At 52.0% G+C, this 21,167-nt stretch overlaps 1 protein-coding gene across 2 annotated transcripts in view; it reads left to right on the top strand.

Annotated features, from left to right (window-relative positions):
- The first annotated feature begins 2,546 nt into the window (after window positions 1-2,546).
- MRAS (muscle RAS oncogene homolog) overlaps window positions 2,547-21,167 on the top strand; it is a 61,676-nt gene continuing 43,055 nt past the window's right edge. The window contains exon 1 of one of the 2 annotated variants that reach the window (XM_004762423.3): window positions 2,547-2,702. The gene's annotated coding sequence lies outside the window, so the exon portion shown is untranslated. Of the gene's footprint in view, window positions 2,703-2,929; window positions 3,141-21,167 lie in introns of those variants that run through there. The other variant, XM_045088865.1, reaches the window with a different exon arrangement.

Here is a 21,167-nt window from a genome sequence, read left to right as displayed (position 1 = left end):
CACCTGGTCAGACACATGGATCTGTGGGAGTTTTGGCGAAGACTTCATCTCACTCATACCTCAGCATGGAAGGGTTTGTCTCTCCTTTCTCATTCTAGCTGAGTGTTATTTGTCCCTCAAGCCCTGGCTCAGCCATCACTTCTCGCAGAAAGCCTGCGCTGGGCACCCACACCCTCCCCACTCAGGGTTAGATGCCCTTCCGCTGGGCCCCACAGGCCCGGGGACTGCTCTCTTTCCCACCACTTACCCTCGGCTGGCACTCTGAGTTGGCTTGGAGGGAGGTCTCTACCACAGCACCTGGCACACAGTGGGTGCTCTGGCAGTGTTTACTGAATGAACAAACTGTCAAACTCGGGCCTCCCTTTCCTGCCCAGTGCCCCTGTCTGCCAGCCACTGAGCCACACTTTATTTCAGGGTTCAAAGAGCAGAGGAGGCAGTCCAGATGGGACAAGGGCCCTGTTGTAAGTCCTCAGCCACAATGTACATTAGAGAATCCCAGGTAGCTGTATGTGATTACTAGCTGTTTCAGTTCCATTTCTTGAGGAGACAGATTTTTAAAGATTTGTGTATAAAGACAAATCTTTGCTCTCATGCAGATGCTGTCTCAGCTCCAGCTGAGGGCAACACTTCCAGAGCCCTGAGCAAGTCAGGGCCCAGGAGAGGATGTTTCTTGACAGAGGGAACCCAGGAGGTGCTGACAGACAACCAGGACACACAGAACTTTGCCAGTCTCCCCTAAGGCCTGTGGTAAATGGGAGGAAGAGGAAGAAGCAGGTTCAGGGCAAGACCCAGCTGGTCACAATAAGCATTTCTCCCTCAAGCCCTTCCTCAGCCAAGCTCTTTGACTCCCTACCAAGGTGAGATACTTGATAGCACCTAATGCCCTCCCCCCGCCATGGGGATTCTTGGGGTCCCAGAGACTTCAGAGCAGCAAATGGAAGTGGGGGGACACAACTCTCACCAAATGGCTGCATGGGTACCTGGGAGGCCAAACAAAACCAAAAATCGGATTGGAAGCCCCAGTACGACAGGAAGGACTCAATAGTAAGCTCCCCCTAGGCTTGGGGTGGCAGTGGGGGTGGGTGGGGTAGAGGTGAAGCTCTCAAAATGACAAGGGGGTGAGGGGCACCTGGATGGCCCAGTCAGTTGAGTGTCTCCTTCAGCTCAGGTCATGATCTCAGAGTCCTGGGATGGAGCCCCAACAGGGCTCCCTGCTCAGCAGAGAGTCTGCTTCTTTCTACACTTACTCAGCTCATGCGCAAGCTCGCTCTCTCTCAAATAAATAAATAAAATCTTTTAAAAAAATGACAAGGGGTTGAGTAACCTGGACGTGTAAAATGGTTCCAAGTTATCATCAAGGTCCACCCACAAGAAAGTCCTCAAAAATAACACCAATTGCCAAAATTATAATAAGCTATCACTTCACTCTCACTAGAGTGGCTGTAATCAAAAAGACAGTGTTAGTGAGGACGTGGAGCCATTGGTGCTCTCAGACATGGTTGGTGGGAATGCGGTGCAGCTGCTCTGAAAAACAGTTGGAGGAGGGGTCCTCAAAATGTTAAACATAGTTGGGGAGCCTGGGTGGCTCAGTGGGTTAAGCCTCTGCCTTCTGCTCTGGTCATGATCTCAGGGTCCTGGGATTGAGCCCCTTATCAGGCTCTCTGCTCAGCAGGGAGCCTATTTCCCCCCCTTCTCTCTGCCTGCCTCTCTGCCTACTTGTGATCTCTGTCAAATAAATAAATAAATTTTTTAAAAAAAAATGTTAAACATAGCTAAGCACGTGACCCACAATTCTGCTTCTACTGCGGTCTACTCATAGGTATATCACCGAGAGAAGTTAAAACATGCGTTCATACAAGGGGTTGTACAGGAATGCTCACAGGAGCTGTATTCTTAACGGCCAAAAAATACAAAGAGCCTAACAAACATCATCTGAAATGGAGAAACAAAATGTAGTGTATACATACATTGGAATATTATTTGGTCATAAAAAGGAACAAGCGCTGTTTCATGCTGCAACATTGAATGCATGCATAATTCGAAGTGAAAGAAGCTGCTCACAAAACACCGCATGTGGTAGCATTCCATTTATATGAAATGTCCTGAATAGGCAAGTCCATAGAGACAGAAAGGACAGGAGTGGTTTCCAGCGACTGGGGGGTGGGGAATGGGGAGTGACTGCAAATGGGTAAGGCATTTTGGGGGGGGGGGGCTATGAAAATGTTCTGAAATTAACCGTGATGGTCCAGCAACTTAGCTGATAGGCTAAAAACCACGTAACTGTACACTTCCAAAGTCTTGTTTTATGGTATCTGAATTATATTTCCATTTTTTTTTAAACGAAAAAATTTCATCGATGGAGAGGAGTTAGCAGAACTGAAACAATGAAATGGAGCACGAGTGTCTCCTGTGCCCGTCGCATCCATCGGAACGAACTGAGGGCCCAGAAATGGTGCACCGAGAAGGCCTATCGGGAAGGGAGGCTGCTTCGGGATCTGGGAAGAAACCCCTCCCGGGATTCGAAGCGAACTCCGTTGAGGTGGCGATGGCTAAGGACTGGGGAGGCGTCGGTAGTCTCAGAAGTTGGCCGGGCCGGAGCGGAGACTTCAAGATTGGGGCCAGAGGCTCTTAAACAGGCCCGAGCGATTTCCCATGCCGCGTCCACTTTAAAAGCCAGCGCGGCGGAGCCGGGGTCTGACCGGGTAAATGCGCGGGGTCGCGGGGAAGGCGGCGGCGCGGACCCCGCTCGGAGCCCGCCCGGGGGCAGTCTGCCCGTGTGGCAGGGACTGAGCGGGCCGCGCGTCCGGGGAGCCCGGGTGCTCGCGGGGGCGGCGGGGTCGCGGCGCACCCCCCCCCCCGCCCCCAGCGCCGGCGCATGCCGCGGAGCTCTATTTTTAGCAGGCGCTGTTGCAATATAAGGAATGCGCGGCGCGCCGGGCGCTCCGGGCGCGCGCGGGCTGCGCGGTCGCTTTAAGGAGGCGCCGGGGCGGAGACGGGCCGGAGCGGCCAGAGGGCCGGCTGGCCGGGAGCCGCCAGTCCCGCTGCAGTGGGGCCGGCCGGGCGCGGCGCTGCCTCCTCCGCCGCGCGGGCATGGAGGAGGCGGCCTGAGGACCGGAGCCGAGCCGGGGCTGGAGCGCGCGGTGAGTGGTGCAGCCGCCGGGGAGGGCAGGGGGCCCGGCCGGGCGCTTTGTTCGGGGCGGGAGGTGTGGCCGCCCCCGGGCCCTGCCGCACTCACGGAGCGCGCCCGGGGACTGGCGGGGAGTGGCCTTTTGCCCCCACCGCGGGCTCCGGCGTAACGTCGTGCGATCAAGAGATCCGCCACAATAGAGACCGCGGCGGGGAGGGCCTGTCCACCGCCCAGAGATCCTCTTTCATGGAACCGCCCTTCGGTTTCTTGTCCGCCTCGGCGGGGACCAGCGGGGTGGTGGGCGGCGGGGAGCGGCGGGGGAGGTGGGGGGACCCTTTCTCCCCTTTTAAAATGGCGTTAACGTGGGCAGGGATCCGCCGCGGGTGTTGTCAAATTTATCTCAAAAATAAAAGGCAGCCTGCCGCACAAACGGCCCTTCACGGCACCCGGGGCTTGGGGCTCTGCTCACCACTGGGGCCCGGCTCATTCATTGACCGGACTTGGCTGGGGCGCCCATTGAGTGGGGCATGGTGCCCGTTCTTGCTTTGCGGGGAAGGTAAGGACAAAAAATGAGCGACAGCGCATTGTGGTCCGTGACGAAGTCAGGGAAGATCAGGGGTTGTGGGACAGACAGTGTGAAAGGTCAGGGGAGGCCTCCTAGAGGAGGTGATGCCTGGCAGGAGCGTGGGCACTGAACACCCAGTTACACTCTGTGGCTGGAATTGAGGTCTGTGCTCGCCTTCGAGAAGGCCAAGTTTGAAGAGATGGACAAGGGCCACCTCATGGGGTAGCCTATCTCAGAGCTCTGGGATTCCCCCACCTCCTCCCTCACGGGCCCCTGCTGGTACCGAACCTCCTTGAGCTAAATGGTTCTTGCATCTCCAAGACACACAGTCTGTCCTGGACCCGATGGTAGAGAATGACTGACAAGGCTCAGAATTCTAGCCTGAAAAGAGTATTAAGGGAGATCTGACTTAAAAACCCAAAGCCCCCCTGTAATAGCAGCAGTCAGCAGAGCTCCCACAGACCAGGCACTGGCCCAGAGTGTGCTTGCTCATCATTTGACAAGACTCTCCCAGAGGTTTATTGTTGTTGTTTTAAAATTTTATTTATTCATTTGACAGAAAGAGATCACAAGTAGGCAGAGAGGCAAGCAGAGAGAGTGGTGGAAGCAGGCTCCCCACCGCACAGAGAGCCAGGGGATAAGGGGCTCGATCTTAGGACCCTGACATCATGACCTGAGCCCAAGGGAGACGCTTAATAGACTGAACGACCCAGGCACCCACATCCATTTGGGTTGCTGTGGGTATCAGTAACTTGCCCAGGATCCTATCTCGAGACCTTGTGGCTGTTCAGGCCCCTCTTCTGAGGGCGGAGCTCTCCCTGGCTTGAGGGCTCCAGGTGCAGCCTGTGGTAACCTTTTGCTCTGTTGACAGGCCCAGGTTGGTTGAAGTGTGGGTGGTGAGCTCTTGGGATTAATAACTGACATGTGTCAGGGGCTTTGCAGTGAACAAAGCATTTCCCGGAGACAGTTCTTAGAGATTCTCTGCTTGTCTTCCCAGAGAAGAAACTTGAGCTGGCTAACATTTTATAAATCTACTAATTTCCGGTAAATTGCAAGTCCCTACTGACAGGGGCTGAAAATATTTCGGGCTGTGATTTTCAACCTTGGGTCTGCTCTCACTTGCGGCAGCCAGTGAGTTTCTCTATCTGCAGTTTATGGTGTAGTCTGTACTTTCTCTGCCAGGTCAGGAGGTGTTGGGCTTCAATGCTCTGGGGTTTTTATGGCTGCAGGGTCCACCAGCCTCTTTTGGAGGTGGGTGGTGTTGAGGAAGTGGGGTGCTTTAGCAGAAACTGCCCCCACCCCAGCCCCTGGCCTCAACATCTTTTTTTTTTTAAAAATTTAAGATTATTATTTATTTGACAGAGAGAAGGGGAGAGCACACAAGCAGGGGGAGCAGGAGAGGGAGAAGCAGACTCCCCACTGAGTTGGAAGCCTGAGGTGGGGCTCCATTCCACGACCCTGGGATCATGACCTGAGCCAAAGGCAGATGCTCAATGGACTGAGTCACCCAGACGCCCCTCAACATTTCTTTATGGAGAAGAGGGTCAGAGCCCCCTGCAGAACCCCAGTGAGCAAGAGACAATCTTCCAAGATTTGCCCGCTTTGCTCTTGCAAAAGGCAGTTTGCACTTTCCACTACTCAACTTTCACCTACAGAAGGCGTTTTGGTGGCAGGTGTAACTTTTATTTTATTATTAGCTCTAACCATATGTATTTCACACAGTGAGTTGATCTGAGCTGCTCATAAAGTCATAGATCTCTGGGGTTGACTCCTGAGTTTGAGTGATGGATGACCTGGAGTCAGGGAGGACTACCAAACTCAGATGAAACAAGCTAGGTCCCGGGGCAACTGGTCCTCCCATCAAGTCAGATTTGCATGGTGACCAGTGGGCTGGATCAAGTGACTTCTCAGGGAAACATGGACCCCACTTTATATCTCACACCTGGTGTAATCAGTCCTGCCAGTGAAATGCCCCCACATGGAAGGGTTCCTCCCTGTAAGCGATGGGAAGCACACCTGCTCATGAGCATTGTATAATTCGTACAAACCATACTTATGTGACCTGAATGGGAACACGTTCTTGTGCAAAACTGGAATATTCTCAAGCATCCAGAGTGTGCAGTGAGTTGCAGAGGTTCTGTACCTGCCAGGCTCAGGGCAGGTAAAATGTAGTTACCTTTGAGTGGGGACGAAATAAAGGAGGGAGCTGAAGGAGCTCCCTGTGCCCTGGGGCACCTGGCAAGTATCCATTGTCTAAGGGCTGCACAGAAACTTCAGGCCCTGAGAAAGATTTTATGGGTGGACTCTGAGGCCTGGACAACCTTCATCGTCTTGGGTATTACCACTGGGCCTTATGGTACTGGATCGATGGGGCTGCTTTTGGCTGCAAACAACAAAACCCAAGAATAGTAGATAAAGCAGAGTTTAGATCTCCCAAAGATGCCGAAGATGTGAAGTTGTTCTACACAGAGACTGGATATTAGCACCACTTCCAGCAATCTATTACATGGGAAAGGCAGCCAAGAAGGCTGAGGGTCTGGTGACCAGAGCAATGGTTTTTACCTTATTGGGTCACAGCCTCTTCAGTATGCCAGGGAGAAGCCTAGAGAAAAGCTGCTTGGGTGTACAAAGTCCTGGTTAGACTCCAGGTTAGACCAGGTTAAATCCCCTGGTCTAAGCCACGTTGTCTCTCTAGTGGTTACCGGGAACCCACTCAATGGCTCTGCCCCCACAGCCAGGCTGTCATGTTAGGATGGTAGATGTTACGAGTGAAGGCCAGGTTTTGGTGGCTGCTTCAGACAACAGAGGTGATGTTGAAGCTGAAGTGACAGTCCTTTACACCCCTGGGCACCTGCTGTCTTCAGCCTTCTGGGTGGGTGTGTCTGCTGCAGGTGATGAGGCTGATCTCACCTGCCCCCAGAGACTTCGCCCCGGCCCCCAACACTGAGCACCAGGTTGGCAAGATCCAAGGCAGCTTTCTGCAGCCATCCCTTTCAGAAAGTTCAGGAAGTAACAGTGTGTATTTAACTTTTTAATGTCCCTCTCATTGACCTTTAGTATTTTGGGTAGCTTTTCTAGGTGGGGCCTGCTGATGGCCAGAAGGCCAAATGACAATCTAGGTCATAGCTAGTTGCTGAAATGTCTTTATGGGTCTCAGAGGGGTGTATTTTCATCTCCAGAGCTTGGCCTCTGGCCACCTAAATGGATAAAACACTATGATTCACATCTGGGCTGTGATGCTAATGAGATTGGGGAGAGCACCAAGGATGGACTGGGGTTTAGTGTGGTGGTAGCATGAGGAGAGGGTGGGGGGTTGGGGGCTCTGCACCCTGGTTCTGGTCTGTGACTAACTAGAGGGCCTTGGGCACATTTCCTACTACAGGGACCCAGGTGCCATCTGTGACTTCTTTGCCTGCCCTCAGGGTCATCATGGGATTAGATGAAATACACAGATGAGAACATGCTTGGGAGACCAGAAAGGGCTGTAAGGATTAAGAGCATCATCAGTATTCAAGCAACCTCACGTAACAGAATCATAGATCCAGGAGGGGACCCTGGAGCGTAGTTAGTCTAGATTCAGATCCTGTAGGGCAGATTTCTTAGCATGGTCAGGCAGATAATTTTAGGTGAGGCACATACAGCATCGTTTCATTTTAATATGCTTGTTTATATGTATTATAACAATACAGGCATCACATCAAATCCATTTTTAGAAAATGGATATTTTGTTCAAATTAACACTAGAGAAAGGTTTTAAGTTAAAAAGTATGATGAGGGCATCTGGCTGGCTTAGTCGGAAGAGCATGTGATTCTTAATCTTAGGGTTGTGAGTTCAAGCTCCATGTTGGGTATAGAAATTACTAAAAAATAATCTTAAAAAAAAAGTAAATGAAAAGTATGTTGATTCTTTTTCTTAAGATTTTGTTTATTTGACACAGAGAGATAGCATAAGCAGGGGGAACGGCAGGCAGAGCAGTAGACAGAGAGAGAAGCAGACTCCTCACTGAGCAAGGACCCTCCCCCCTCAAGGCAGGGCTCCATCCCAGGACCCTGGGATTATGACTTAAGCCAAAGGCAGACGCTTAACTGACTGAGCCACCTAGGTGCCCCAAAGTATTATGATTTTAAGGTAAAGATTAAGCCAGTAGTAGTTCAGTAATTAACAAATATGAACAAATATGGAACAAATGGGAAAGTGAGCCCTTGAATAAAGGCTGGGAAACTTTCAAGGGAGTCTCTCCCTAACAGTCCCTCCCTTCCTCCCTTGGCTTCAGCTGGACACTTCTAGAGATAGGAAGCTTGCTGCCCCCAAATTTGTCCACTTTTCCATTTGGGGATTCTCTCGTCCTTGCCAGGTTCTTTCCTTTCTCCCCTGAAGCTGCCTGCCCTGGATCTGTCCCTGGCGAATCCCTGATAGTCATGCTTTTCTCCATCACCAGTTCCACTGTCTCCAGCAGCTCCTCAAATGGTTGAAAGACAGTTTGTCTCTGTCCTTCCTTCTTCCTTCCCCCCCTCCCTTCAACAAAGACTTGGGGGCTGGGCCTAGGCTAAACACTCTATTAGCCATACCAGGCCTCATAGCAATTGCCCTTAGCCTTTTACGTATGTGGAAACTGAGGCTCAGGGAGGTCGAGGAGGCCACATCCAGTCAAAGCCTGAGAAAAGAAGAGCCCAGGAGTCTGACCGAGGTCCATCTGGTCCCCAAGTACATATCCTTCTGTGACACTGGGCCACTCCCACAACTGGGTGACCAAAAATGGCCCCTCTCTTGGTTCCTGGTGCTCATGGGGTCTGTCCCTCAGGGGTCTGCGCACCAATGGCCAGGGCTGCAGGCGAGCCCTTGTGAGGAGGGGGACAGAGTGGCCTATGCTAGAGGATGTGATGGAGCCGCTGGTTGGGAAGAGAGGCAGAGTGCCTGGGTGGCCATGGTACTCCCTGACGCCCATTAATCTTACAGTCAACTGCAAACCCCTAGATCTTTTGGGCACTTAGTTTATTTTTTTAATTTTTTGACAAATAGAAAAATGACAATATAAAGGATCGTGTAACAAGCACCATGGGTCCCTTCCCAAAATGGACAGAGGCCAGCGATTTCATCCATACTCAATCTGTTGCCCAGTAGGTCAGGACTTTGGCCGTGTCCCTGGTCATAAGGTCTCGCTGGTCTGGGCCTGTCCTCGGCCTGAGGTGGGCTTTGGAGCTTCTGCATACTGGCTCTTTCAGCTTCCTGTCCTCCACTAATTCAGCAAGGGCCTCTGGGCCTCCACCAAGGTTGCCCATAGCTGCGGAGAAACCACCGGGGGTGGTGGGGGCGGTGGGCATGTGGGTGCTTTTGGATTTAACCCTTGTCCAAAATGTTGATCTTCTCTGGAAGCACCTGCCTGGACCACTGCAGGTTCAGGCCAGGCTGCAAGCAGAGTGTAGTCGTACCTGCTCAAAGCATACGCTGTGTAAGTGATAGACTTCTGTGTTTAGAATAGAGAAGAAACATGATTTTATAATTAGATAACAGTGATTTGCTAAGGAGCTCATTTTACACAAACCTTAGCAAAACACCCCTTCCATTCCAAAGTGTGGAACTAGTTTAAGGTGCAGTGGGGTACGTTTCTGATCTCCGCTCTGCAGGCCCAGTAAGGAGGGACAGGCAGCTGTTTGCAGCCTTCTCCCTTCCACCCCCAGCGGACTCCAGGACTCCCAGGACTCCTGGCCGGAGCGGTAGCCTGCCTCGCCCCTTGAAACTCGAAGCCCCAGCCTGGGTTAGAACACTTAGCAGAGTAGTGTTTTGGAAAGCCATGCCGAGGAGATTCAGAAACTTCCAGGAAAGCCTTCCACATTCAGGCATTCTCCATTTGCAGGGAGTCACGATGGGGAGGAAGATTTGAACTAGTTGCCCAAGAGAACACTGGGACCTGAGGCGGGCCTCACATTCTCTTTGTTAAGTGTTAAGAATGAATTGAAATATTCTCTGTCCCTGAGTGGCCCAGGGAGAGCAGCATGGCCCATGTCCTTCCCAAGTCTGACGGGGGTGCTGCCAGACACTGGCACGGGGACCTCAGAGGGACCTGCTTGTCGGGCTGTGTTGTCTGGTAAGAGCTGTCCAGAGACTGCACCAGGGAAGGCCGTGAAACGTACTTTAAAACCAGTTCCTGTTTGATTATTTGGAAATACACAGACCTGTTATGTTTACAAGCCCACTTCTCTCTTTTTTGAATATGATGATTTGGATTATTTCTAATTAATTCCTCCCCTGATTGCTAATCATCTTTACTCTGGCTCCAGCCTTAACATGGCTTACTTAGGTTACTGCAATACCAGTCTAACTGATTCTCGGTCTATAATTTTGCCCCCTATAAATCCATCTTAACGTGGACAAAAATTTCAGAATGAAATCTGAGCATTTTACTCTCTTGCTTATAGACCTTAATGAGTAAGGAGAGGGGACCAGTCTTACCAGACACTAAGATACTATAAAACCAGAATAAAGTGGTGGAGGCCTGGCACAGGAATAGATAGGTCAATGAAACAGAATAGAGTGCCTCCCTCAAAGTCCCTCCTGCCCCTCAAAAAACAAACAAAAAAAACCCCTTTTTATTTTAAATGAGGCCTACTTTCAAAAGAAAAGTTCTGATTTCATAGATGGAACCTACTGTATACACTATGTGTGAGGCGGCCCTACTATACCAAGTACCCAGACTATATAGCCCAGTACCCAAGCAGTGACAGGGTTTGTGGGCACAGAGGGCTGTTTGGAGGTTGTTGGATGGCTGGTAGAGGTGGGGAGGCCCACTCACCCCACAGAAACTGATCATTCTCAGGGGCATCTGGGGACAGATTCTTTTTTTTTTTTTTTTTTTTTTTTAAGATTTTATTTATTTATTTGTCAGAGAGCAAGAGCGAGCACAGGCAGACAGAGTGGAAGGCAGAGTCAGAGAGGGAGAAGCAGACTCCCTGCGGAGCAAGGAGCCCGATGTGGGACTCGATCCCAGGACGCTGGGATCATGACCTGAGCCGAAGGCAGCTGCTTAACCAACTGAGCCACCCAGGCGTGGGGACAGATTCTTGCCTCTCGAAAGCAGCATATATTCATTTCAAAAGCAAAATTTGGGATCCCTGGATGGCTCAGTTGGTTAAACATCTGCCTTCGGCTCAGGTCATGATCCCAGGGTTCTGGGATGGAGTCCCGCATCTGGTCTCCCTGCTCAGCGGGGAGCCTGCTTCTCCCTCTGCCTGCTGCTCCCCCTGCTTCTGCTCTCTCTCCCTCTCTCTCTGAAAAGTAAATAAATAAAATCTTTAAAAAAAAGGAAAATTAATTTTCATTTCTTTTTTTTTTTTTAAAGATTTTATTTATTTATTTGACAGAGAGAGATCACAAGTAGGCAGAGACGCAGGCAGAGAGAGAGAGAGGAGGAAGCAGGCTCCCTGCTGAGCAGAGAGCCTGAAATTTTCATTTCATTTAGGTGATTTTTTATCCTTTAGAATTTCAACATACCTTCTTGAAAATTCCCCCTTTTGGATAACCTACACATTCATCCCCCTGTATTTGAATTCTGCTGGAAATGTAGGGAGACCCAAGCGAGCCCATCTCCTCTTGGCAAGGACCATTCTCTCACAAGTTGGCTCAGTGGTCCAAAATAGCCACTATCAAGTTCTTATTTCAATGCCGGCTTTATTGTAACCAGGGATGATGGAAAAGGGTGGAGACACTGTCCCAAAGCCTTGGGGGCATATACTAAAAAATAACTGTATGAGATCTGTCTTCTCAGCCTCCTTCCACACCCACATTCCTCAGGTTGAGTTTCCTTGGGCAGCGGAGCCCAGAAGGCCTGGTGCTTCTCAGGCCCAGCCCTTCTTCTCCAGGAAGCCAGGCCCAGCCCCAGGTGCCCTGCTGGCCTCCCAGGGAACTAAGGTCAGCTGGCATCAGAATCTTCCCGCCCATCCCTACTCACTGACCCCCAACCCCACCCGCCTGCAGAGGACAGTGGCCCCAAGTCCACTTATCTGGGCCTGGGTGGGTGTTTCCTGCATGTTTGAGATTTTACAGAGGAAACCAAAATAAAGAAACAAAGCCTTTGTTTTCCTTCTGGACTCAAACTGGGGACGGCTGGAGGGATGGAAAGGGGGAGCTGGAGTAGGCCACTTGGCGCTCCAACAAAATAACCATTCTAATAAAGCCCTTAACAGGGACTTTTTTCTATTTAGGGTTGGTGTGAGTGAATAGGAAAGACAGGGCGGAGGGCTGGGAGAGCCTCTGTGTGTGGAAGGAGAGGGCCCCAGGCAGGGTCCTTGGCATGGGGCTGGGGCCACCAGCAGGGCTGCTGAATTGGTGGCCAAAGGGGGTCTCCGTCCTTTCCTTCCTCAGAAGACCCACAGGAGAGTGGGAAGGAGCATGGGCTGCAGGCCAGAAGAGCCTCTCTCTGATTGCTGCCCGGCCACCTGTTGTCTTGAGACTTGGGCAGTCCCCCACTCTGTGAGCCTCCCTTGCAAGGTCCCCAACAGGGAACAATGCAGATGTCCCAGCCACCCCATCCCAGTTCTTCCTGACCCAGGTTTACTGGGCCAGGCCCTCATAGCACATCCATGCCTCCATGGAAATGGGGACATGCTGTCCTCAATATCTCATCATTCTTCCCAAAGGATTTTCTCTGTGTAGAATTTCTGAGTGCATTATTTATTTTTTCTTCCTTTTTTTTTTTTTTAAAGATTTATTTATTTACTTACTTGAGAGAGAGTGCAGCGGGGAGGGATGGAGGGAGAGAGTCACAGGCAGACTCTACTCTGAGCACAGAGCCGGACGGTGGGGGAACTGTCTCACAACCCTGAGATTACCACCTGAGCAGAAACCAAAGGTTGGACACTCAACTGCCTGCACCACCCAGGCCCCCCAAAGTTGCTTTATTTATTTATTTATTATTATTTTAATTTGGTAGACTCCACACCCAGTGCTGAGCTTGAACTCATGACCGTGAGATCAAGATCTGAGATGAGATCAAGAGTCAGATATTTAACCAACTGGGACACCTAGGTGCCTGTTGTTTATTTTTCTTTAAAAATTACCCAAGCATTGATGAAAATGCCCCCCACCTGTAGTATTTTGGAGGATTTCCAGGTGGGGACCATGTCCACTGGCCATCCGGCCTCCCGGGTCAGCTGCCCCAGCTTTGCCCCCGTGCATGTGTGCAATCTGCTTGGCTTCCTCATTCCTTAACCCCTATTAAGCCACAGCTAACAGGCTTTCAGAACAGGGAAGAAGTTAAAATTGAATAGCAGACCTCTTCCTCTTGCCCGCTTACCCTCGGAAGACTTCTCTTGGTCAGTCTGTCTCCTCAAGTCTAGTTTGTGCCCCTTCTCCAGGGACTAATTTTCCTGGACACTTTTACCCAGTTTTTTTTTTCTTTTTAAGATTTTATTTATTTATTTGACAGAGAGAAATCACAAGTAGATGGAGAGGCAGGCAGAGAGAGAGAGAGGGAAGCAGGCTCCCCGCTGAGCAGAGAGCCCCATGTGGGACTTGAGACCATGAGACCATGACCTGAGCCGAAGGCAGCGGCTTAACCCACTGAGCCACCCAGGCACCCCTTTTCCCCAGTCTTGAGAACTCCAAATGTTCTTTACTTTTGGTGGCATAGCTGTCATGAAATCTGTCCTGGACCAGGCTGTGGGCCTAGGCTTTTGTCTCAGAAAAACCTACTAGAGAACTTGTCTAGGCAAGAGGTAGGCCCCCTATCCTTACATGGCTAGCCAGGTGTAACAGCACTAAGTACTGGACACATCAAGTCCCAATGGCCAGAGCGAACCCAAGAGTGAACTTTTCTCCTTCCTGTTAGAACATTCTGCAGGGTAGCAGGGAGGATTGGAGCTGATGTAAACCAGCAGACACTTATTGAGCACCTTCTTTGTGTCATACGTGTGCTGGGACAGCAGAGGGTCCAACAGAGGACGCGCCCTGTGCTCATGGAACTGACACATTGGGAGCCGGAGAGGCCGCGTGCACAGGGTCGTGGGACAGCCGAGTGTTTGGGAGTGTAACAGTAATCTCACCTGGCCTGAGGTGTGGTAGGGGGTGCATGAGGAATACACGTGAAGTGCCAAGTATGTGGGGTGGACGTAATAAACAGGTACTAGAGTATGCTCGGTCCCGGCCACAGATTCAGCCCGAGTGCATGTCCAGCAGGCTGCTGCTTCTAGCAACAGTGGTTTCACAGAGAAGTGTTTATAACTCTTCCAAGGCTACCCACAGCTAGGAAGTAAGACACCCAGGATTCAAAACTGATGCATCAGACCCATTTCCAAGCTCCTGACATCTGTTTTGCCTCTGACTTTCCTGCCCCTAGGGTGGCTCCCATGAGATGGGCTGTAGGATGGGCATAGCTCTGAAACGTCCCCCTTTCTCCAGATCCCTGAAACAAGGCAGCCCAGGGGGTGGATTCTGGTCGTTTCTCCATTATCAGAAATAAAATACGCTTCCTTGTTAAGTTCTGGGATAGCCAAGCCTATGGACTGTACTAAGAGCTTCTCAGCCTGAAGGAGGTGATTCAGCGGGAGCACCTGCCTCCCTTACCAACCCCCCCCACCACCACCCTGAGCACTTTGGGACAACCTGGAAAATACCCGTGTGTAGCCCCGGGCGTTCTTCTGCACAATTTGGTGGAAGGGGCACTGGCAGGAGTTCCCACAACATACTGATGGTGATAATGGTAACAAGAACGAGAAGAATAGCAATCCTTTCTGTGCACCTGCTTGTGTGAGCTCATCCCATCCTCAAAACAACCCTATGAGGTGGATACTGGTATCAGCAAGTGAGGAAACAGGCATACACAGATTGAGGTCACACACCTAGCAGAGGGGCCAATGACAAGGGGCTTTTTATAAAAGTGCTGTCTGTAGGAAAAAGGGAGATAGGAGGCCAGTAGTGGCTGCTGGGGACAGATCAGTTCTGCCAGCTCGCCAGCTGCTCCCTCCCCAAGTCCTGGCCTGTCTGCTGAGGAGGGGAGGAGACCTGCTGCGACTGTTTTGCATTTGGGGAGAGGGGTGTGAAAAGTTGCCTCCCGCCTTTGCAGCGGAGTGGGCTTAAAATCTGGAGTTTGGGAGGGTCCCTGAAAAGTCACCACTCCTCCCCCCCCACCCCGCAGCCCTGGTTCACCCCTCCAGAGCCGGCTGCTGGGCCCTCCTTCTTCCATCCTGCTTCAAGGAGATCCCACACCTCCCCAGCTGCTCATTGTCATGCTCACCTCGTTTTCAGGAAGTTTCCCTTTTATTTTGCTCCAGCCTAGTTCTCTCCAGCCTGGTTACTTGTTTAAAATGGAGATTGGATTGCCTCCCCCCATCTCAGACAAGAGCCTCAACTGTGTTTCTGTCTCACTGTTGGTCAAACATATAAAGTTTTACGTTTTTCATTAATTGTGTGTGACATCTTGAATATCAATGATAGAAACACATGTAAGCAATGTGTGCCTTCCTGCCCTTCACCTCCCTTGGCCCCTGAACACTCCTGAGGTGGGCCGTGTGCTCCCCCTAAAGACTGCTAACCCCCTGCTGCTGCTACTTCTCAGTGTCATTTCCACCTCCTTGAATCTCACACCTTCTTGTGGCCCAAGCCGGGCCAGGCCACAACGGTGCAAAGAGTAACTGCCTTATGTGCTCTAGTGGCCCAGGGGCAGCAGCGGGTGCCCTTGTGGGCTGAAGCCCCCCCGGGGGGTGGGGGATTCATTTGGCTCAAATGGTGGGTAGTTAACGTTAAAAACTCAGCTTCACAGGGCACCTGGGTGGCTCAATTGGTTAAGCGTCTGCCTTTAGCTCAGGTCAGGATCCTGAAGTCCTGGGATCAAGTCCTGGATAGAGTTCCTGGCTCAATGGGGAGTCTGCTTCTCCCTTCGACCCTCCCCCATCTCATGCTCTCTCATTCTCTCTCTTGCAAATAAATAAATCTTTAAAAAAAGAACCCTCAGCTTCACGTAAAAATTCCAATTTCTGGCTACTCTTTAAAAATTTAGACCATCGGGCAACCTGTTGCAGATATGCTCTTGTTGCCGCGGTCAACATGATTCCACCTCCTGATGGAGGGTAATAGTGGTCTCCTGTTTGCCGCAGGCCCCACTGCTCCCTACTGCCCATACCTGCCCCTTTCTCTCATTTATCCACCTGGCTTCTGTGAGCACATGAGATGAGGAAGTTCATTTGTTTCCCTGAGCGCCTCTTTCTGTCACTGCAGGGTAAAGCAGTTGAAGTAGTGGGACAGCCAGGACTTGGAGGGCTGGAGTTTAGCCATAGTCAGACCTGGTAAGAAGTGTTCATCTCATAGCCAGGGGCTGCTGACACAGAGCGATGCCTGCCCCTGGTCTCCAGACCTTCCCTTTACTGTCTGTCACCACCCCTGCCCTTCTCCCAGGCTGCTAACTTCTCAGTGGGCCAGTGCAAGGCCATGGTTCTATGAGACAGGCAGCTCTGGTCTGGGACAGCGCTGAGGCACAACCCATGAAGCTGTGTTCTGCTTAACTGTCACCTCCCCCCAACTGTACCCTCTCACTTAGGGGAAAGATAATACTAGATTTGCCTTGCTGCCACCAGGAGGCTCCTAGGCATCTCCAGACCATTAGGCAAAGTGGTCAGGGAGCTGGGACCTGGGGGGACTCACTGTTTTGGGAGCGTGCGTGGCAGGAAAGCATCTGCTCATTGTCACCCACTTCTGCTGGGCTGGGGCCCATGTGTACCTAGTGGAACTCCTCACGTATTATCTCCCTTATGAGGGTCACCACTTACTACTCTGGGACCCGCCTGGCCCATTGGGTATAGTCCCCACACTACCTCTGTCCTCGCCTCTCTACCCAAGCCAGAATCCCAGTTGGCTCCCAGTGTCACCCCACATTGTGGAAATGCCGACAGCTGACACCAGGAGTGTCTGTGCAGAAAGCTGTGCCGGGGCTCTAGAGACGTAAAGATGATGCGGTCCATCAGACCCCTGCCTGCCCCACCCTAGTGGGCAAATGTGACAGGAAGATAACTCCCAACTCCCAGATTTGAAGGGAGAAGTAGTGGGGCATGCTCCCGAGAAGGAACAGAATGGCCATGTAGCTGAGCTAGGAGCTTTGCATTTGGACTCGCAGACGGACAAGCCACAGAACCTCTGTGACCTCGGGGTTCATCACTGACAGGTGCTGAACAAGGCCTTCTTGGTGTGGTAACTATGAGGAGTCAAATGGCCTAACAGCTGCAAAGGCCCCTGGCTGTCACCTGCCACTTGGCCAGCACTCCTTAGACACGAGCATGTGGCTGAGAGGAAGGAGACCTGGATGGTAGGAGAGGGCTGGGGAGGAAGGGAGGTTCAGGAGGCGGTTCCTTAGAGAGGGAATGTTCTCACAGGTGGAGGAAAGCTGAAACGGTAGAGTACAGTCATTGGCAGACTCTGAGGTGCCCTGCCAGGGGCTGGAGCCGCTGACAAGTTAGGCACCATCTCCATCCTCAGGGACGCCATACCAGGAATCAGCGGGAGCAGAGGCTGCGTGAGGGGCAAGCGGGGCTGAGGGCAGTTCAGGGAGGGCCTGGAATGGTATGGTCAGCGGGGAGAGCTTCAGACACCCATGGGGGTTGACTATGGGGTGACAACGCCAGAGTGATGGGAGGGTAAGACCTGGGAGGGGGCCCTGCAGAGGGCAGAGCCAAGCCACTGAATGCACCTGCCGTGAGTGGTGGACTTGCTAGGCCTTGGCCTCGGATTTGAGGAAAAGGGTTTTTTTGAGTTGCTAGGGGAAGGCAGAGGGAAAGAGGGCCAGAGCAGAAAAGTGGGACAAGGGGTCTAAAGGAGGTTTGGTTGTTGAGGAGTGGTGCTGGCTGGGTTCATGCTGTGAAGGGTTGAGCCTAAGCAGCCCTGGAGGAGCTATGAAGAAATAGCTGCCTTGGAATGGGGAAAGAATAGGACAGCGGCCAGCCAGGCTCAGGGGGGTTTGAGGGACCTCACTTTGGGGATGCCCAGATTACCCAGAATCCACCCATCCCTGGTGGGGTGACTGCCAAAGTGACTTTTCTGGTGGACATGCAGGCTCCCGTCTCAAGCTGAGACGTTCTCCTTGGCTGCAGGCATGACTGCCCCAGCCCTAGGAAAATATTAATAGGCCACTAGAGCTGAGAGTAAGATTTAAATGTAAAACTACTTCCTCTTCTTGGCCCCTATTGCCACTGAAGGAAGCTGTGACTCAGGGGCCTGAGCTGCCTGCACCCCTGGATTGAGTTCACTCCCACCCCCTGCCCTGCCTTGGGTGGCAGGAGGACATGGTGACATTGGGGGAGGTGGGCCACTGGGGTGGGAGCTCTGAGGCTGAGAGGGCCAGGTGGCAGCACCCCAGGAGCCAGGGATGCCACTGGGGCTCATTGTTCTGAAGGGCTGTGTGGACCCTGAGACACTGGCCCCTCGTTAACCTCTCGGTTTCCAAGAGCCTTGGAACTTCTAGTGCCCTGGACTAGCTGGGGGGTGAGTGGGGGCAGTTTTCGATTTTACCTGCCAAGTCCAAGCTTCCCCCTTTACCAAGCTGTTCCCCTGGGCAAAGGCCTTAATGTTTGTGACTGTCTCAGCACTGGTAAAATGGGAAGACTAAATGCGACCATGCCTTGGGCCTTTGTGCAAGTTATCCAGTCTGCCCTGGCTCTTCTCCCTGGTTAACCACACTGCAGGCAGCAGAAAGAGCTGGGGGTCCACTGGATTAGGTAGGTTGAGATGTGAATGTTACCCTGCAGGGCAGAATTGAGGGGGGGGGTTGCTTCTGAGGCCTATGCACAGTCGGCATGAGAGCACTGAGGGAGTGGTGAGGGCTAAATTCTGTTCAGTTGTTACGGGAACCAGCCAGTTCACAGGGCACGAGCTCAGGCAGGACTCTGGAAAGACAGGAGGCCTGCAGGAGGAAGGGATGGATTTTGAAGAACACTGGTGATGGTATCAATTCGAGGTTTACGAGCACTCACTGTGGGCCACACACAGCCAGGCAATTCAGTGCAGCCCAACATGACCACCAGAAGGCAAAGGCTGCCATTGTCCCCACTTTTACAGAAGAGAAAACTGAGGTACAGAAGAAAAGTAACTTGCTTAAGACTGCAGGCTGAGTCAGTGCTTCAAGCTCCTTGATGAGGGTTTCCAGGTCAGGGAGCAGCCCCAAGCTGGGCAGGGAGCAGCCGGCAGACAGGCACAAGGAGGCAGGCTGGGACTGGGACAGCAACCAAGGCAGTGGTGAGGGGCCCAAACAGAGGTGCTGGAACGGGGGTCTCAAAGCTGCCTGGCGCTTCCATGGTGCTAGGCAGCTGCCGGATCCCCCTGCTTCCTCCCTGGTCCTCAGGGAAGTAGCATGAGGCCTGTAACCTCTTTGGCAGACTTCGACCCAGTTGGGGTGGAGGTGGGGGCTGTTCCCAGGGACTATTATCTGCCTGGGATGCTTCCCCAACAGGTGAAGGGACGTGGTGGCCCTGGAGGCCTCTGTGACTCTGAAATCACCTGCCTGCCTCATGGCTGACCTCGTCCTGGATCTGCTGCCTCTGGCCTGGCCTGACTCTGCCCACTGCCCCCCCCCATCACCATTTCACCAGCCATGAGAAAATGCCTGGTACAATGGGTTGGCCATGGGCTCCGGAGCCATAGGACACGGTTTCAGATCCTGGCGCTGCCGCTGTCTAGCTGGATGACCTCAGAAATGTTATTTTACTTTGTTGTGTCTCGGTTTCTTCAACCATAAAATGGGGATAATCAAAGTCATACCTCAGAGGGCTGTTGTGAGAGTCAAGCAAGTTAATGTGGTAAAATCTTCCAACAGCATCAGATGGTTCACTTACATGAATGAATGAATTATTCATTGTTTTGAACATTGATCACTCCTGTAACTCTAACAGCAGTATTTCCACATACCCTTCCGGGACTTACAGTGCTGGGTCCTCAGCAGCTAAGCTGCAAGCCCTGTCAGGATCCACTCTCCAGCTAGCGGGCAAGACCCAAGGGGAAACGGTCATGACAGAAGGAAGTCCATGGTACTGGGGGGTCTGTGAGTAAGGCCAAGGGCGTGGCATCCCTCGCCTGGCTTACTTTCAGCATTGGCCTTTGCCTGGATCTCTGGATCCCTGTCTGGCCATTTCTGCCCTGCTGCCCATGGTCCAGGCATGGTCCTGGCAGCGGAGTTTGGATTTGATGGGGTAGCTAAGCAGGGGCTGAGGTATTAACACAAGACTTGGGTCATAGAGTTCTCCACAGATAACCAGATGGGCTTCCACTAAAGGTCCTGAGACCCTCCCACAGAACAGGATGACCGTAAGTGAGATATGTTAGAGGGAACCAAAAGAGTAGTGGGCTAGATCTGGGGTGCCACACAAGATTCCCCTCTGGCTTAGTTGCCTGCTCCTGGCTGCCAAGGTGCTGCATTACAATGGTTCTAAGATTGAGCAGGGAAGAGCGCAGCGGTCGTTTATATGATGTCTGCCGTGGCTTGGGAGTGGGAGGAACTGCATTCCTGCCGCATACTAACCATCTGAAATTCCACGGTATTTGAGGTCCTTTATTGCATAAAATAACACACATGGTCTGGTTGGGGGCGGGGGGTGAAGTCTTAATAATGGAGCAAGCGGGATGCACTGATGGCTTCCTGGAGGGGTGGAGTGGTGCAGTCCAGAGCTGGGTTTGCATTATCAGAGATGTGAGACAGAGGGTTAGAGCAACGTCTTGGGGAGCGGAGAGGGGAGAGTGAAGCCTTAAGGGATACCAAGTGGCCTAGACCCCCCGGCCGGACAGCACACCATCTCTGCACAGCCTGCAAGGCCACAGCCCCGGGGAAGCTGCCCATTTCTGGGAATTGTGCAGAAGGGAAGGGCAGCTCCTGGAATGCAAAGCCATTTCCTCCACATGGGTTGGGTCGCTCCCCTCAACGTGTCCTCATCCCCCTGAGCTGGGCACACCCAGACATCATGGCGATGAGATTAGCTTTCCAGAGCTGATTCAGCTCAATGTGACTGCAAATCCATTCACTCTCCCAAGAGCTTCATTAATAGTGAACGTGTCCCTTTCTCTTGGAACCTTATTTACCAGACAACTTGTACTTCAACTGAGGGGATGGAGGGAATCTTTAAAATGATTAGTAGAAAAGTAGAGAAGCAAAAAGCTGTGAAAACTAAACTTTCAATAAAGTTAGCAGTGTCTTTGGGTGAGGCTCTGGGTTGGCCACTGCCCCAGCTTCAAGAATCTGTGGTCCTATAGTCAGGGCCAGGGAAGCAACCAGCAAGGATGAAGAGTGCCCAGTGGGTTAGAGAAATCACAGTGACCATCAAAGAAAAGCTGTGTGATGCTGTAAAACTAATCATCCAAAGAATTTAAGGCAGTGTGGTGTGATGGTTCCCAGTGTGACCTTTATTGTCCAGCTAATCCACTGCAGATGATCACTACATGGTGGGGAGGGTTACTGTCGTAGAGCCTCTTCTGGGCCCCAGTTCTTCTGACCAGGACCATCTGACACTGCT

Source organism: Mustela putorius, unplaced genomic scaffold (assembly GCF_011764305.1).
Source record: "Mustela putorius furo isolate JIRA1106 unplaced genomic scaffold, ASM1176430v1.1 tig00003834_pilon_pilon_pilon, whole genome shotgun sequence".
NCBI lineage: Eukaryota > Metazoa > Chordata > Mammalia > Carnivora > Mustelidae > Mustela > Mustela putorius.
The sequence above is the reverse complement of the archived record's forward strand: the minus strand, read 5'-3'. Positions and strand labels throughout refer to the sequence as shown.